The sequence below is a fragment of the Scyliorhinus canicula genome, chromosome 6 (assembly GCF_902713615.1).
Source record: "Scyliorhinus canicula chromosome 6, sScyCan1.1, whole genome shotgun sequence".
Lineage (NCBI taxonomy): Eukaryota > Metazoa > Chordata > Chondrichthyes > Carcharhiniformes > Scyliorhinidae > Scyliorhinus > Scyliorhinus canicula.
In genome coordinates, this window is record NC_052151.1 from 35879028 (window position 1) to 35896897 (window position 17870).

The 17870-nt window shown below is 50.4% G+C and overlaps 1 protein-coding gene and 1 pseudogene across 1 annotated transcript in view; one reads left to right on the forward strand and one right to left on the reverse strand.

The window, feature by feature from the left end:
• slc16a10 (solute carrier family 16 member 10) overlaps positions 1-17870 on the reverse strand; it is a 142110-nt gene that overhangs the window by 62343 nt on the left and 61897 nt on the right. The gene's annotated exons all lie outside the window — the stretch shown is intronic.
• LOC119968072 lies at positions 15195-15303 on the forward strand (annotated as a pseudogene).

Consider the following 17870-nt stretch of genomic DNA (forward strand, 5'->3'; position numbering starts at 1 on the left):
CTGACCCGACAGATCAGGTTCTGCCCAAATTCAATTGATGTCACGATCCTTGCAATGCCGCTCATCAAGCTTGATGAATAGAATTAAATTCTACTTTATAACCTTGAGTATCTCTCGTTAAAATAAACGAATGCGTCATTTTTATCATCTGAATAAGACAAAACAAGTTGAAAGGGTGAAGTATGAAGGTTTATTTAGAACATTTCTGCTTTTATCAAGGACTAACAGAAAAATTGCTAATGTTGCAAGATGGTTTTCTATAATAATAATCTTAGTGTAACAAGTAGGCTTACATTAACACTGCAATGAAGTTACTGTGAAAAGCCCCGAGTCGCCACATTCCGGCGCCTGTTTGGGTACACTGGGGAGAATTCAGAATGTCCAATTCACCTAACAAGGGCATCTTTCAGGACTTGTGGGACGAAACCGGAGCACCCGGAGGAAACCCACGCATACATGGGGAGAACGTGCAGACTCCGCACAGACAGTGACCCAAGCCGGGAATTGAACCTGGGACCCTGGAGCTGTGAGGCCACAGTGCTAACCACTGTGCTGCCCTTCCATAACCCCTTTCAGAATTTCAGGACATCTTAAAATCTTACAAAACCCACAACCGTTACCATCGATTGAGAGGGACAAGGGCAGCAGATTTTTAAAAATTAAATTTAAAGTAACCAATTCTTTTCCCCCCAATTAAAGGGGCAATTTAGCGTGGCCAATCCACCTACCCTGCACATCTTTGGGTTGTCGGGGTGAGATCCACGCAAACACGGGGAGAATGTGCAAACTCCACACGGACAGTGATCCGGGGCCGGGATTGGAGGATACATGGGAACACCACTGTCGTGTTAAGCACACTGAGATAACACGGGCTGCAACTGGATGCAGCTATAACTGAAATATACTCCAGATCTTGAAGTTAGTTCAATCAGGTTTATTGAACCTGTCACACAGTTAGCACAGTTCTCTGTGAGTTCGACTCTCTGCTAACCTAAGTGTGGTTACTCTGTCTGACTGAACCAGACTAGCTCTTAGCCACGTGCTGGAGGTGTTATGTGATATATACACCCTGACTCGCTTTGTAGATGTCCCCAGTGGAAAGAGGCGGAGTGTGAGTGCCGAGTGCCTTTTATAGTCAGATCCCACCCCCAAGTGTTCTGCCTACTAATTGGTTATGTCCTGTTCTCTGTGTTCATTAGCTGCCTGTCTGTATCTAGTTATGTGCACGCCTGCATATCATGACAACCACCACCTGGAGGTTCCCCTCCAAGCCACACACCATCCTGACTTGGAAATATATCGCTGTTCCTTCACTGTCGCTGGGTCACAATCTCAGCTGAGGCAGATGGGCTCCTGCTGAACCAGAGCTGACATTAGTTTAAATTTTTAAGTGGGCCAAACCCAAAGTTCATTACAGCAACGCAGCTTCCAACTATACTCCAGTTATTCCGAAACACATTTTTTTTTTTTAACTTCCACCCAGGATACATTTGGAATCTCCTGAATCTTCACACTTCATTTAGCCAACCCCACCAATACAAATCCTAAAATGCAACAAGAGTAACAGCAATGTCTGCTGCAGCATCCAAAAATAATTACAAGTTTAGGATTATGGGCAACAGGCAGGGCCCTCAAGATGCCAGCTCAAGGTCAATCGCCACGGTGATCCAAAGTGTCCCCAGTGGGGGCTCAGCAGCCTTCCACCTCCCAAATCGAAGACACTGGAGACGAACGTCAGAGGGGATAATCCACCAGACGCTCAGGGCAACTCGCGAAGATCAACAATTGGCAACTTTGGCAATCACCCACATCCCCAGAATAAAAACAAATGTTGCTTGAGCGGAGGGTCTAGCTCCAGGTTATTTATGACTTCAGCCTCCCAGACTAACAAATGTCATCAATGATAAAATTAAATCTTGTTGAGGTGGAGCCTCCAGCGTCACGCGCTGTCCATCTTCTGGTCGTACAACCAGCGACCCCTGTACACCCTGGGCCTTTGTGGGGATCATGCACCACCATGCCAATCCCTGGATCGTGTTTACCCTATCAGGGGGGGGCAACCCTTCTTCCTGCCTATCTGGCCTACGGACCACCCGAACCCCCACCGCCTGCCGAGGCCTCTGGCCGTGTGGCTGAAGGCTATCGCAAACAGGAAATTGGCAATCATGGTTAAGTGAGCACTTCACACAACCCAAGTGGTTTCCCATGGGTGGGCAGGCCATGGAGCATGTGGAATCATTGCCTAGCATCCCAATTAAACCGTGATGCCTGGACACTGCGGGAGGGAACACTACACACACAGCAGCCAACATCCATACACCCAGAGGATGGGACACAGCTCCGGAGACATGCCCACGACCGGAGGGTGAGCGGGTGCCATGGGGAGGGGACCAGCACCCGGTCCAAGTGACGTTACGAGCGGGTGTCTGTAGTACAAGGTCTGGAGTCCGATGAGGGAGGGCCTGTTGCAGCCAGGAGTGCGGGGATCAATGGGGGAATGGAGGGTCCCAGGATGGGACCGCTGCTGTTTGTCAGTCTATCACCCCTCTCTCAATTCCTTATAGATATTGAACGCTGTGGCAGGGATGTTGCCCTAGTCTTGTTGCTAGGCCGGGCAGCCGGACGCCAGCAGTAGCAGCGTCAGCAGATGCTGAAGGAGACGGCCCCGTACCGGACCCTGCCCCACACACTGAGGACCCGGCCACCCATCAGGCCAGGGAGGGACCCGGCCCAGGGTGTACAGGCATCGCTGGTCGTTCGTGACAGACAGTGCGTGACACAGGAGGTTCCACCTCAACAAGGAGACGGTGCAGCACCTGTACCATGTTCCAGTGGCCATCAAGGTCATGGCAGCCCTGAACGTTTACCCCTTGGGGCCATTACAGGGCTCGAGCGGGGACCTATGTGGCATCCCACAGGTGCATCAGACAGTTTACAGATGCCCTGTTTGCCCAGGCGGAATACGACATCATCTGTGACATGGCCCAAGCCCAACAAAATACCCGGTCAACAGGTTTCTGTGCCATTATCGGGGTGCCCCAGGTCCAGCGGTAATAGATGCCACGCATGTCGCCCTTCGCTCACCGAGCCATCTGTGGGTGCCCTATGTTAACAGAGAGGTCTCCCGTGGGGGCGGAATGGTTGGGGGAGGTGGGGGGTGTTGGTGTCTGCTCACTCACGCTGACACGTCCTCCTGATCACACTCCCCGAGCTCACTGCCGTCGCCACCTCGCCCCAGGCTGCCCTACGGCTGACCCTCCTGGACACTCGTACGGAACAGGACATCCCTCCTGGCCTCCACAGCTTGTAGCAGCCTCCCCAGGTCAGTGTCCGGTCTCCTCAGCGCCATTGTTACAAGGTGCTGAACAAGTGCAGCTTAAGTGCTGCTCGACCTTATTAACAGGGGGGGGGGCTGGCGAGCGCGGTGCTGGCGAGCGCGGTACTGGCGAGCGCGGTACTGGCGAGCGCGGTGCTGGCGAGCGCGGTGCTGGCGAGCGCGGTGCTGGCAAATCAGCTGGCGAGCGCGGTACTGGCGAGCGCGGTGCTGGCAAATCAGCTGGCGAGCGCGGTGCTGGCGAGCGCGGTGCTGGCGAGCGCGGTGCTGGCGAGCGCGGAGCTGGCAAATCAGCTGGCGAGCGCGGTACTGGCGAGCGCGGTGCTGGCGAGCGCGGTGCTGGCGAGCGCGGAGCTGGCAAATCAGCTGGCGAGCGCGGTGCTGGCGAGCGCGGAGCTGGCAAATCAGCTGGCGAGCGCGGTACTGGCGAGCGCGGTGCTGGCGAGCGCGGTGCTGGCGAGCGCGGTGCTGGCGAGCGCGGTGCTGGCGAGCGCGGTGCTGGCGAGCGCGGTGCTGGCGAGCGCGGTGCTGGAGAATCAGCTGGCGAGCGCGGTGCTGGCGAGCGCGGTACTGGCGAGCGCGGTGCTGGTGAGCGCGGTGCTGGTGAGCGCGGTGCTGGTGAGCGCGGTGCTGGTGAGCGCGGTGCTGGTGAGCGCGGTGCTGGCAAATCAGCTGGTGAGCGCGGTGCTGGCGAGCGCGGTGCTGGCGAACGCGGTGCTGGCGAGCGCGGTGCTGGCGAGCGCGGTGCTGGCGAGCGCGGTGCTGGCGAGCGCGGTGCTGGCGAGCGCGGTGCTGGCGAGCGCGGTGCTGGAGAATCAGCTGGCGAGATTTCATTTGCGGTGTGAGGCCTGTGAGGCCTCGTTAAGTGGACCAATCAATGTTGAATTGCGTTGCCGGCCTCGCTGGGCCAACGCCAGGAAGCTCGCGGCAATTCCCACTCGCTACAACACTTGGAAATTTTCCCAGAGAATTGCACCCTATGTTTTAAAAGTTGCAATTCTCTGCAGCATCTGATTGAACCTAAAGCTGCCATTTGGTATTTGAACACAAGATGTCCAACAAGACAGCCCATCTGCCTGAAAGCAACAAAGGGCTTTGCTATTGCACCGTGAACAATGTTTGACGCAGTGAAGATAAGTGCTGCAGGGATTTACCTGGACTGGATCCAACAAGCATGAAGATCCAGAGGGTCAAAGGGTGGGACCTTCTGGCCAAAGAGGTACACACCTTTCCCACAATGCTCCAGGGCCAACAAACCTGCTCACCAAGCACATGTTGTGGTTATACCATCCTCCCTAGTCCCCTTCTCTGCCCCAATCTCTTGGACACGATGACCACACACACACACCCACACACCCCCACCCACACTCACACACCACTCCAAACCATGCTGTATTCATTGCCAGGTACCTCGAACCTGAGAAGCAGAAAACTAATCTTGTGCTGAGGTCCCTACTGGAGAGAGTACCTCACCCATCAGCTGGCTTCCAAGATAGGGAACTGGTTATAAAAATAAATAAACATGGAGGTGGTGGCGCAGCGGCATTGTCACTGCACTAGCAATCCAGAGACCCAGAGCAATGCTCTGGGAACCGGGGTTCAAATCCCACCACTGAAACTTGACAACTGTGACACCACTGTGAAATTTGATTTAAATAAAAATCTGGAATTAAAAGTCTAACGATGACCCTGAAACCATTGTCGCTTGTCGTAAAAACCCATCTGGTTCACTAATGTCCTTTTGGGAAAGAAATCTGTCGTCCTTGCCTGGTCTGGCCTACATGTGACCCCCGGACCTTGCAATGTGTTCGACTCTTAACTGCCTCGGGGCGGCACGGTAGCACAAGTGGTTAGCACTATGGCTTCACAGCACCATGGTCCCAGGGTCGAATCCCCTCTGGGTCATTGTGCGGGGTCTGCACGTTCTCCCCGTGTCTACGTGGGTTTCCTCCGGGTGCTCCCGTTTCCTCCCACAAGTCCTGAAAGACGTGCTGTTAGGTGAATTGGATATTCTGAATTCCCCCTCTGTGTACCCGAACAGGCGCCGGAATATGGTGACTAGGGGATTTTCACAGTAACTTCATTGCAGTGTTCATGCAAGCCTACTTGTGACAATAAAGATTTTAAAACGGGCAAGTAGGGATGGGCAATAAATGCTGGCACAGCCTGCGTCGCCCACGTCCCATGTACGAATAGTTCATGGAGTGAAAAGTCCCCAACATTCTGCTGACCTGAACCTCTCCCCGTGGCTTGGAAATCCTGCCCCAGTAAGAGCCTCTGTTGCTCTCAACAGATCATTGGAATAGTGGCTTATTGCTTCAAACTGGCACAGAACAGTGAGGTAAACTTTTCAATGCCAATCCCCTCACTCAACCAAATGAGTTCCCATTTGATACAAAATTATCCAGGTGAAAAGAGCGAACAAGGCAATGAAAGGCCATCTTCCTCCTGAGGCAAGTCATACTGGGTGATCAGAGTTGGTGAGACTCCCTCTTCAGTCCCCACCAACGATTCAGTCACCGAGCCACCAACTTCACCCATTTTGTCCGGCTGAGCCAGACTGCTCACAAAGCTGGCAGGGGCTCCCGGTCCAGAGCCGAGCTCCTAAATCCAAATCTGCCCCATCAATTAGGCTGCCGATTTCCACTTCCACCTCCATAACTCTGCCCATGTCTGATCCTGCATCAGCTCGTACAATCATAGATTCCCTACAGTGCGGAAGGAGGCCATTCGGCCCATCTAGTCTGCACCGACTCTCTGAAAGAGCACCCTATCTAGGTCTGCTACCCCCGCCCTATCCCCTGGACACAAGAGGCAATTTTTTCACGTCCAATTCACCTGACCTGCATCATCCATTGCCGAGACCCATAACCCATATTGTCTTTGTTACCCCTCCATTATTCTAATCTTCTCTGGGGCACCCTCTCACCTTGCACATTCTCTGAACTGAAAATACATCGAAAACACTCACTCCTCCTCACTCCTCCTCTTTAGAACCTCCTCCTGCCCTAAAATCCTGCCAGATTCCTGTGCAATTTTTTTTTTTTTTTAGAACAGTACAGCACAGAACAGGCCCTTCGGCCCTCGATGTTGTGCCGAGCAATGATCACCCCACTTAAACCCACGTAACCCGTATACCCGTAACCCAACAATCCCCCCATTAACCTTACACTACGGGCAATTTAGCATGGCCAATCCACCTAACCCGCACATCTTTGGACTGTGGGAGGAAACCGGAGCACCCGGAGGAAACCCACGCACACACGGGGAGGACGTGCAGACTCCACACAGACAGTGACCCAGCCGGGAATCGAACCTGGGACCCTGGAGCTGTGAAGCATTGATGCTAACCACCATGCTACCGTGAGGCCCCTAAAATTTGAATTCTGGCCCGAGTAGGCCCCCAGATTGTCAACACTCCCCCACTGATTCCTCCCTAATTCCTTCCCCTAAAAAAAACACACACACACACACACACACAATCATTGAAATCAACGATTAAATTTTACATCACTTAACAATCACGTTCAAAGAGAAATGTTTAAAAAAACCCAGAGGAAATCTAAACGATTGGACGTTGTGGCAGGAGAGACATAACAAAAAAATATTTTGTTCAGGATTTATAATCCAACAAGTACAGACACCCCAACACTCACCCGGCAGACGGCAGAAAGAATTGTAATCATTGCAATGAATGGGCATATTGAGGGTATAATAGATGGTACAGAAGTCAGTAACTCGCTACATCAGATGCGCTCTGCGCACCCATTTCCACCAAGACAGCAACTGGTCTGAAGATGTGGGGTGTTGCTCGAGGTTAAATGAGTTCTGGCAGTGTGAAAAGGCAGGGCAAACATTCCCCGCACCAGACTCCAATATTTATTCATTTATACACAATCACAATAATGGCCCGGATGTTGTGGCTGAAAATAGTGGCCCAGGTTCAGAATGGCAGCCGAACTTCGGTGAGCGGACGTGCCACACTTGCATGTTTAAAAATTTATGGAAGCTTTTTAGAAAAGTGCCTTTCAGTTGAATGTTAATGGGCGTGTCTCCAGCTCGTGTCAGGCGAGTACGTAACCGCTGAGAATGTGCCTCGCCACAAGGTCTCGCTGCTCCTTCGGTCAGCGAGCCACGCGGAGCAGCGAGAGGAAAATCACGCTGCAGTCAATGAACTCGGTACGTTGCATTCCCCAGCACGGCGAGCGGCAAACAGGCTGATGTTACACGCCATCGGATTCAGTCAATGAGGTGCTGGGGATGCAACAAATCCATTGGCCAGGGGATAGTTTCAAATGACCCCCTAGACCGATGGCTGAAGAGGCCAATCCACGAGGAGCCTTGGTTCTGATACTGGTGGTTATTAGGTGTCATTGGGGGTTGCTATTTTCAGCAATGGCACCAGTTGTCATTAACTGCTGTAGCCACTGATCATCATGGTGGCACATGCAAGCCCACAAGTAACGTTGCCATTTCCCTCTGTTGCTGGCTCGTGTCACATACATGGAAAAATCAATGTTTAGGGCCTTATGTCACGCTTGAAGTGGAGCTTTGAGAGTTTTACTCTTCTTACAATAATAATAATCGTTATTATTGTCACAAGCAGGCTTATGTTACGACTGCAATGAAGTTACTGTGAAAAGCCCCTGGTCACCACATTCCGGCGCCTGTTCGGGTACACAGAGGGAGAATTCAGAATGTCCAATTCACCTAACAGCACGTCTTTCGGGACTTGTGGGAGGAAACCGGAGCACCCGTAGGAAACCCACGCAGACAAGGGAGAATGTGCAGATTCCGCACAGTGACCCAAGCCGGGAATCGGACCTGGGACTCTGGTGCTGTGAAGCAACAGTGCTAACCACTGTGCTACCCTCCTTCTGACTCCAGCTATCTTCAGGTACGGGAAGGGTTCCGTGGAATCTAGGCCCATAGATTAGGATAAGTGGTCGGCACAGCATTGTGGGCCAAAGGGCCTGTTCTGTGCTGTACTGTTGTGTGTTATATAACCATTTTCTAAACAATCGAGAAGATGACCATCTATTCTGGAGTGGCCTGCTGCAGTCCCCATCAGGTCAATCAGCTCCTAACACCAATTTAGTGCACACTGTGCCCATGTACAACACCTCAACAATCAGGGTCCCATAACCAATGTAGAACCTCACCTTGCATGTGACAACTGGAATCCCACCTGAAACTGGGAGGGTTTCTGGACCATCCAGCTGCTGGGGAGGGGGGGCTGAAGGAAGTGGCAGCTGCTGTGAGCATGAATGGAGGTGGTAAATGATGCACGATCGCTCCCATCTTGTTGTTGCCCCAGCAACAAGAGGCAGAATTCGGCCCATCCATACTGAAAAAGAACCTCACTTTCCCAAAGTTATTTGATGTCGTTCCTTGTTCTCCCAACATTCCCTGAAACAAGAGACCGGAAGCTCCATTCACACACCTCTGTCAATCCAAAGGTTCAGCCAGCCGTCCAACGGTACATCAAATGCACTTATTCTGAAATTCCACCACCCACCCACCACCCATATGGATTTCCAAATGTGGGTTGGGGGGGCGGGGGGAGGAGGAAAAGAAATGACTTTGGGACACATTGCCCTATTGCGAAGCTAGTTTCATTGTGGAACTAGCACTAAGAATGAAGGACAAAAAGCATTTGTAGAGCACCTTTTGTGATCTCAGATCTCCCTCAGAGTGCATTACAGCTATTGAATAACATTTCTATGTTTGAACAAAGGTTATCAGATCGACGCAATTAATTATACATCGCTAACCAAGATAAGATATTCTGAGGTTAAAAAATTTTTAATGTATACAATTCACTGGTGTGAATGCAGCACAAACATTTCAATCAGCACTGGAACTATACTGAACACAGCACTCAATAAAAATCTCTCCCCGAGTGGTGGAAGAAAGGAATCATTATAATGAGCCACGTGTTGCGGAATGGCTTTTTAAACTTCAGCACGGGCCACACAGCAGCACATGGAGTGCCTCACAGAGACCTCGCGTGACTATGGTAACTCATGACAAGCTACAAGCAGCATAAGAACACTGCCTCACTGCAGTGATAGAATGCAAACCATTGGTGTAGTTAGCTCCTCATTCCTTACACCAGGGATGGCGTTTCTTGACGGTGCCAACATGGCCTCATTATCAGCAATTGTGGCCCCTATAGGAGGCCAGCACGGCACTGGAGCGACCCTCGCCGCTCCAACTGCTGATGCCGGCGTCAACTGGGTGCCGCGGGGTCCGCGCATGCGCAGTGGGACCAGCGCCAACGCGGCAAGTGCAGTGGGGCCGGCGTTAACGCGCGAATGCACAGTGGCTCCCTTCTCCGCGCCGCCCCCGACACAACATGGCTGAGATAATCCCGCCCCCCCCATCTCATGCAGACATATAGGGATTCTCCGCCGGCGGGATGCTCCGTTTTTGCTGGTGCCTGGGGGCTGCCCCACAATGGGGAACCCCATTGGCCGGCCGGCGTAACGGAGAATCCCGCCAGCGGGTTGAGGCTGAAAAGTGATGTGGCGGGGCGGAGAATCCAGCCCCATGATGTACTGAAACATTTGTCGTCACGCATCAGGCTGTGGCATGTCCTATCCTGTATCATCCTCCTTTGAGTATCGCATTCGGTAACATTTCTATTTTTCCTTCAAAGTCCTTCTCGCCCGCTGCCCTCCCAAGTCTCTTTGCAACTTCTTTCGTCAAAATGTCCTTGCCTCCTCTCTGCAACTCCTCATCCTTAGATATTTTCCGTGACCCCCTCTACTCTACCTCCTCTGCAGTCCTGCCCTCATCCACGGCGACCTGCACTCACCACCACTGGCAACTTGGAGACAAAGCTATTACTGAGCTCCTCTTCAAATCCCTCAACGGGGCTGATTTAGCTCACTGGGCTAAATCACTGGCTTTTAAAGCAGACCAAGCAGGCCAGCAGCACGGTTCGATTCCCGTACCAGCCTCCCCGGACAGGCGCCGGAATGTGGCGACTAGGGGCTTTTCACAGTAACTTCATTGAAGCCTACTCGTGACAATAAGCCATTTTCATTTCATTTTCATTTTCACATCACCTTAACGGTTTCAAACACTGGAACTTCATCTCTGGGGAAAAAGAGCAAGCCCCTCATTGTTTGTTCAAACACCCACCCAATCGCCAATCCTGTGCCGAGTGCCGTTAGGACATGCGAGGTTCCCGTGTCTCCAGTGCAAAATGGCTCTTGAAGCGCCCCAGAGGTCAGGCTGGGAAAACAGTCACTACATGCAAGAGGAGCACCATCCACGATATTGATGAAGAAAGAGGAAAAAATAAAGGCATGCATTAGGCATTTGGCGTGTGTCACATGGGGGCCTAATATCTGTTTGAGGTCTCCGCTGCAAAAAGTGGGTTCCCCGCGTACAGCCAATACTGGGCCACCTGCATTCAGGAAAATGTGGGTAAGGCAGCCTTAGCAATGGTCCCTAAAGGCCTGCCCGTCCACACCTAAATTCAACCAAAGCCTCAACCAGCCAAACATGGTTCCCTTATGAGAATTCTGCCTCTGGAGTTTCGACTGGGACCTGCAGCTCTCCGGCACTATCCAAAATGAACCAATAGACGGCCTGTCGTTGGCTCCATTCAGGGAGTGTAAAGGAGGCATGGGCGTAAGTGGTATTACTGCTTGGCTAGTAACTGCTGGGACCCAGGGGAATCCTCTGGGGCTGTGGGTTCCAATCTGCCACCATGGCAGATGGCGAAATCTGAATTCAATACAAAATCTGGAATTAAAAATGATGACCATGTAAGCACTGTCAATGGTAGCAAACAAAAACCCCAGTTGGTTCACTAATGCCCTCTAGGGAAGGAAATCCATTGCTCTTTGTCTGGTCTACATGTGACTCAGGGATGGGAAATAAATGCTGGCCCAGCCAGAGATGCCCACATCCCATTAACGAATAGAAAACAAAATCTATCCAATTTACAGACCAACGAGGCAGACAGTGTGCACACAATATTACTGAGTTTTGTGTCAATAACCTGACCCTGGGAACTCTGAGAGGCGCTGGCCAGCACCATTCCCGCACAATGCCCCAGTATTACGGCAGTGAACCGTGGTCAGGATCCATACATTAGTCTGTTCACCTGGGGTTTCAGCTATAGCATTATAATAGATATTGCAGCAAGGCAGTAAGAAACATTTACTTGCATTTATATAGTGACTTTCTCATCACTAACAGCCAAGTAAGTACTTTTGAAGGACAATCACTTTTGCAACCTGGAAAACATGCAGCGGATTTTCCACAAGGATAGTTCCCACCAAAAGCAATCTGTTTCCCCAAGTTTAATTCAGGCATACATATTGGCCAGGACACCAGGGGATAACTTCCTTCTCTTCTTGAAAACACTATCTTTAAATCTCTGATGTCCACCTGGGAGGGCAGATGGGATATGGGTTTAGACCAGAAGACATTGGAGCAGAAGTGGGCCATTTGGCCCATCGAGTCTGTTCTGCCATTCAATGAGGTGATGCCTGATTCTGATGTGATCGTCCTCAACTTCACTTCCCCACCTTACCCGGCATCCGAAGGACATCAGCTCTGACAATGCAGTATTGCTTCACATGCCACTCTGGAGTCTTCTGCTCGAGGGGGGCTGAAACCTACACCTTCTAACTCAGGCGAGAGTTCTACCAACTGAGTCACTGATGGGTTAATGTAATGGTCTCTTCATTCTAGTTTCATGGAGGATAAGCAATTTTTTGAGATGCTGTACCACTACAGGTAGGAGTGGAAGTCAGAAACATACATGGACTTTGGTATTTGAGGTACGATAAGGTGCAATCTAAATGCAACGCTTCCTCGTTCTTGTTACACCAATCACGGTCCTAGTTCTACTGCTTCGCAACTCATACTGGTAAGCAAGCAAATATATTAAACCGTAACTAAACAGCTTTGGCAAAAGGCATTCAGATTTAGTTTCAAAGAATTAAATCCAGTGTAATCTTTTGAGTATTTGTACATTTATTTTCATTTTGAGTTCCATTTCAAGATGACTTCGCTCACCGCTCTGTGTTCCAAAGTGCAGAACAGAAATAGCGGCCATTAAAAATAAATTGCTGAAGTGGTGCCGATTATTAAGAGGGACCTGATAAGGTGCTGCTGTTTTATTCGTGCGTCAGTGGAGCTGACTTCAGATCGCAGTGTCAATTAAATCAATCCATATCTGCACCTGTCTGCATTTCCTCGGGCACTTCAACCCATTCGCGTCAGCAAAAACAAAAAGTGTGTGGCAATGGATGTACTTTTCAAAAACAGTGAACACAAATCTGTAGATTACAAAATGAGTCGACATGCACCGTGCCAAGAATGATCTAGCTACTATGCTGCCTTGCTTGCAGGCAGAGCACGAGGGCGATAAAACTGCAGTTGGCCGATCTAACATCTAGTAAAGTAATAATGATTTGGAAGAACATCAAAAGATTTGACACAAATGGTTTATGACAGTTATCCGAATCCCCTTGGCTGAGCACGGCAAAATGCCTTCAATCCGGCCAGGTGATTGCTCAGCAAGGAAAGGCAATCAACCATAGGGAGTTGGGAACATAGGACCAGGGGGAGGCCATTCAGCCCCTTCGAGCCTATCCTGTTGATCTGTGGTTAACTCCATACACCTGCCTTTGGCCCATGTCCCTTAATATCTTTGCTCAACAAAAATCTACCCATCTCAGATTTAAAATGAACTGTTTTAACTTCAACTGCTGTTTGTGGGAGAGAGTTCCAAACCTCTACCAGCCTTTGAGTGAAGAAGTCCTTACTAACATCTCTCCTGAATGGCCTGGCCTTAATTTTTAGACTATGCCCCCTGGTTTTAGAATCTCCAACCTGTGGAAATAGTTTATCTTTATCGACCTTGTCTTTTCAGATCACCCCTTAACCTTCTAAATTCACACAAAGACAGGTCTAATTTGTGTAATCTCCTCATAACTCAGCCCCAGGTATAATGTTTGTAAAGTTGCGTTGCACTCCCACCGAGACCAAAATATTCTCCCTAAGGTGTGGGGCCCAGAACTGCTCACAATATTCCAAGTGGGGTCTAACCAGGGTATTGTACAGCTGCAATCTTATATTCCAATCTGCCAGATATAAAGGCAAGGGGCTGGATTCTGCGCACCCCAACGCCAAAATTACGGCCGGCGCTCCGGGCGGAGAATCCATTTCCTCGCAGGGAATCGGGAGCGGCGCCGGTTCCCCGGTTTTCCGGGTCCCGTAAAGTAGCGTACCCACACCGCGCCGCATATCACCGAACTGCAGCCATTGCTGGAGACCCACCATTCTCCGCCCTCAACCAGTCAAAATTCCGATAGCGTGGATCTAACATGGTCCTGACGGACAGGGTACTAGCCTGGTGGCTGCGGACTCAGTGTGCCGATCGGAGGGCGGGGGGGGGGGGGGGGGGGGGGGGGGGGGGGGGGGGGGCTTACACGGCACGGCGCAGCTGCTGGAGGCCACCGCCATGCGCGTACGTGGCCTCTGACCCAGAAGTGCAGGGCCCGTGTCTGCAGCAAAAGCTGCTAGTTTCACGCTGGTTCACTGCTAGCCCCCTGCAGGGAGAGGAATACGAAGCCCTTTCACACCAGTTTTTCTGGGGTGAAACTCCACAGTGGGGACATGGCCCCAAAAACAGAGAATCCAGCCCCAGCATTTCATTCACCTTTTTGATTCTACACTTGTCCGTGACATTTTAAGGATCTCTGCACCTGAACCCCTCAGTCTCTTTGGGCACCCACTGTATCGAACCTCTTCCCATTTAGAATATACTCTGCTCTCCCCTTTTTTTGGTCTGAAATGGATAGGATCACACTTGCTTACTTTAAAGGTGTAGGTGGTAATGCCGCTGAATTAGTAATCCAGAGACCCACGGTGATATTTTGGGGACATGGGTTTAAATCCCACCATGGGGTTGGCAATGGGTGGAATTTGAAATCAATCAACAAATCTAGACTATAAAATAATGGTGACCATGACAACTATTCATCAATTGTCGTAAACTCCCATCTGGTTCACTAAAATCTGCCAACTTTATCTGGTCTGACCTACACGATGACGCCAAACCCACACAGAAATGTAGTTGACCCCTAACTGACCTTTGAAATGGCCAAGCAAGTCACTCCGTTCAAAGGCAATTCGGACTGAACAACAAATGCTGGCTCCCACACACCTTGAAAGAATAAAGACACATATTCTGCATCTTCCGCAGATCGCAGGTGAAATTTGAGTTTTGAGTGGGAGGGTGATGATGGGAGTTAAAGAGAGAAAAGGTGTCAATATATTCCGCCAACAAGTTGGATGATGCGTCAGGTGCCCGTGCATCCAACATGGACAAGAATGAGCTGGAGCTTAATATGCAATTCCTGCAATATTGTAGACAAAAACAAACATTCAAATAAGGCAACTGGTGAGTGTTGCAGGCAATATTGACATGCCCCAAAACAGTCAGTACCAGACTCTCATCAGCAACCTAACAGGGCTCAACCTTAAAAAGGGACCACAGCAAATCACAACCAATAAAGCAAGAGGCCCCGATATTCAATCTATATTGACCGATCCAACCCCCTATCCCGTCACTTTTGAGAATTTCCCCGAGGTTCACTGCTGACATCCTGATGCCTCTGTTTTGTCTGGTTATGCAGTCCCTCAGGATCGAGCTGACTTGCTTCCACTCCTGTTCCATAGATTCCGAGATGGTGGATAAGCACAATCTGCAGGCCGTCACATGTGGGTCAGCTGATGCACGGGGGGGGGGGGGGTCAAATAGATGAGTTTTTAAAAAGAGGGCCAGGCATTGCGGCATGTCTCCCATAAAGTCATATATACCACATGTGCCTACGGCCATACTAGTCTGAAAACGTCTGAACTCAGAAGCTAAGCAGACTCAGGCCTGGTTAGTACTTGGATGGGAGACCGCCTGGGAATACCAGGTGCTGTAAGCTTTAGGGGCTGGTTTAGCACAGTGGGCTAAACAGCTGGCTTGCAATGCAGAATAAGGCTAGCAGCACAGGTTCCATTCTTGTACCAGCCTCCCCAAACAGGCGCTGGAATGTGGCGACTAGGGGCTTTTCACAGTAACTTCATTGAAGCCGACTAGTGATTATAATATTATTATAATCATCGAGTCCCTGCAGTGCAGAAGGAGGCTTTTCGGCCTATCGAGTCTGCACCAACCTTCTGAAAGTGGACTCCACCTAAGTGGACTCCACCTAAACTCACTCCCCCACGCTATTCCAATAACCCCTTAACCTAATCTATACATCTTTATTGGACACTAAGGGACAACTTAGCAAGGCTAATTCACCTAATAGTAATCTTTTGACTGTGGGTGGAAACCGGAGGAAACCCACACAGACACGGGAGAAAATGAAAACTCCACACAGTCACCAGGGGTCGGAATTGAACCCAGGCCCCTGGCGCTGTGAGGTAGTAGTGATAACCACTGTGCTCCCATGCCGCTCACAGACTAGTGCAGCACAGGGGGAATTGGCAGAGGTGCTGTCTTTCAGTAGAATGCAGAAAAGTCCCACACCACCATTCACAGAAACAAAATAGGTCTGCGGCACAATGCACCACAGAATAATGGGTTGTTTGTCTGATTTGCTACTTTGGTGCCTTGCTTTGTTTTGATTCATTCATGGGATGTGGGCGTCGCTGGCTAGGCCAGCATTCATTGCCCATCCCCAATGACCCTCGACAAGGTGGTGGTGAGCCTCATTCTTCACCCTGCTGCCTGCAATCTGGCTGAAACATTTACTCACTGAAAAACAACTTGTATTGATATAGCAACCTTTATTAAAATAGTAATAAGCTGAACAAAAGCATTTCAAATTAGCAATACAAACACAATCTGGCACAAGGATTAGAGTGCCCGAAGACATATTCAAAGAGGCATGTTTTAAGGAGCATTTTAAAGGAAAAGCTGGAGAAGGGAGGGAATTTTAGAACTGTGGGCCCAGGTAGCTGATGATTATTGATGAGACCATCAATTCATGCGACACGTGGTTAGAAGTGAACAGTGGTTTTAATCGTCTTACAACAGAGCCTGCCTGTGACAAGATGAACTCCAGATGAACTGGCAGGCAGGCTCACAACAGCAACGTTTATACTTCTGGTTAGGGGGAGGAGCCATGGGTGGAGCCCAGTACAAGCTCCTCATCTCCCCCTATGGGTAGAGCCGCGCAACTACACATGATCTAGTACAAGGTACAGGCTCAACACATGTTGTACAATACAGTGTGGAATATTAGTGTTTATAATTCACCACATTTATACAGATTAGATTGTGGTCTCAATGATCACTGTACACACCACATTAAGTCTCACCAGAACAAAATAGTCAGATCATGAGCGTGACTTAACGGAAGCGTTGCGCCCAGCGCAAATCCATGCTCGCGGTTAAATCACGGGAGAAGTCTAAATCGGGATCACCGCCGGCCAAGGATCGGTCGCAATCTATCCGGCCCGCTCCTATTGGCAGGATCCGGATCCCACCTAGACGTGGCGCGAAGTCAATTGAGGCCAATTACGGGCAATTTCCATCTCATTAGCGAGGTGGAATCCCGATTTAACAACCTCCTGTGATCGAACCGGCTCCCTGGAGAACAGTCACCGTTTAACACTCCCATTTACAAACAGGAACCAGCTGCTGAGGGGATTGGAGGAGGTGAATAGCCATCTTCCTGCAACCCAGGGACAATGGGGAGTGTGGGTGGGCTCCAGGGGGTCTGGCCGGGGGGGGGGGGGGTTGGAACCCCAGATCCTAAAGGCCATCCCCCCAAATGTCCATACCCATGCTGCCTGCCTGACCTACAGAACACTTACTGATCAGAGACCTGTGCCTAGTTATATGCTGACGGTCACTTTAACCCCCTTTGACTGTAAGCAGCCTCTAACGGCACAGGTGAAGACTATTGCTAATAGGAATTGGCACGGTTAGTTATGCAAGAGCAAGGGGGTCATGGTGGTGCAGTGGTTAGTACTGTTGCTTTCAGCGCTGAGGACCCAGATTCGAATCCCAGCCCCGGGTCACTGTCCGTGTGGAGTTTGTACATTCTCCCAGTGCCTGCGTGGGTCTCACCCCCACAACCCAAAAGATGTGCGGGGTAGGTGGATTGGCCACGCTAAATTGCCCCTTCATTGGAAAATAAAGAATTGGATACGCTAAACCTTTTTAAAGTTATGCAACAGTCTCCGTGTCATGTGACAGACAAGTGTTTTTGCCTCGCATTCCAATCAAACTGTGAGGTTTGGACACTTTGGACTGAACTTCAGGAATGTCAACAACACAAAGGCAGAAGCCAACAATCAAACACCCAAGAGCTGAACTGCATCAAGGGGGATAACCCAACGGGGATACCAGAGGGCGAGTGTGTGGGTCAGGGGAGGGGAGCTGAGCACGGTCCCCAGAGTGCGCCTGGCAGGGGTTTAAGGTCTGGTGTCGCGGGGTTCCCGCTTTGGCAGGGAGGATGCGTGTGCAGGGTTGGGTCCTCTAGCACCATGGTTCAGT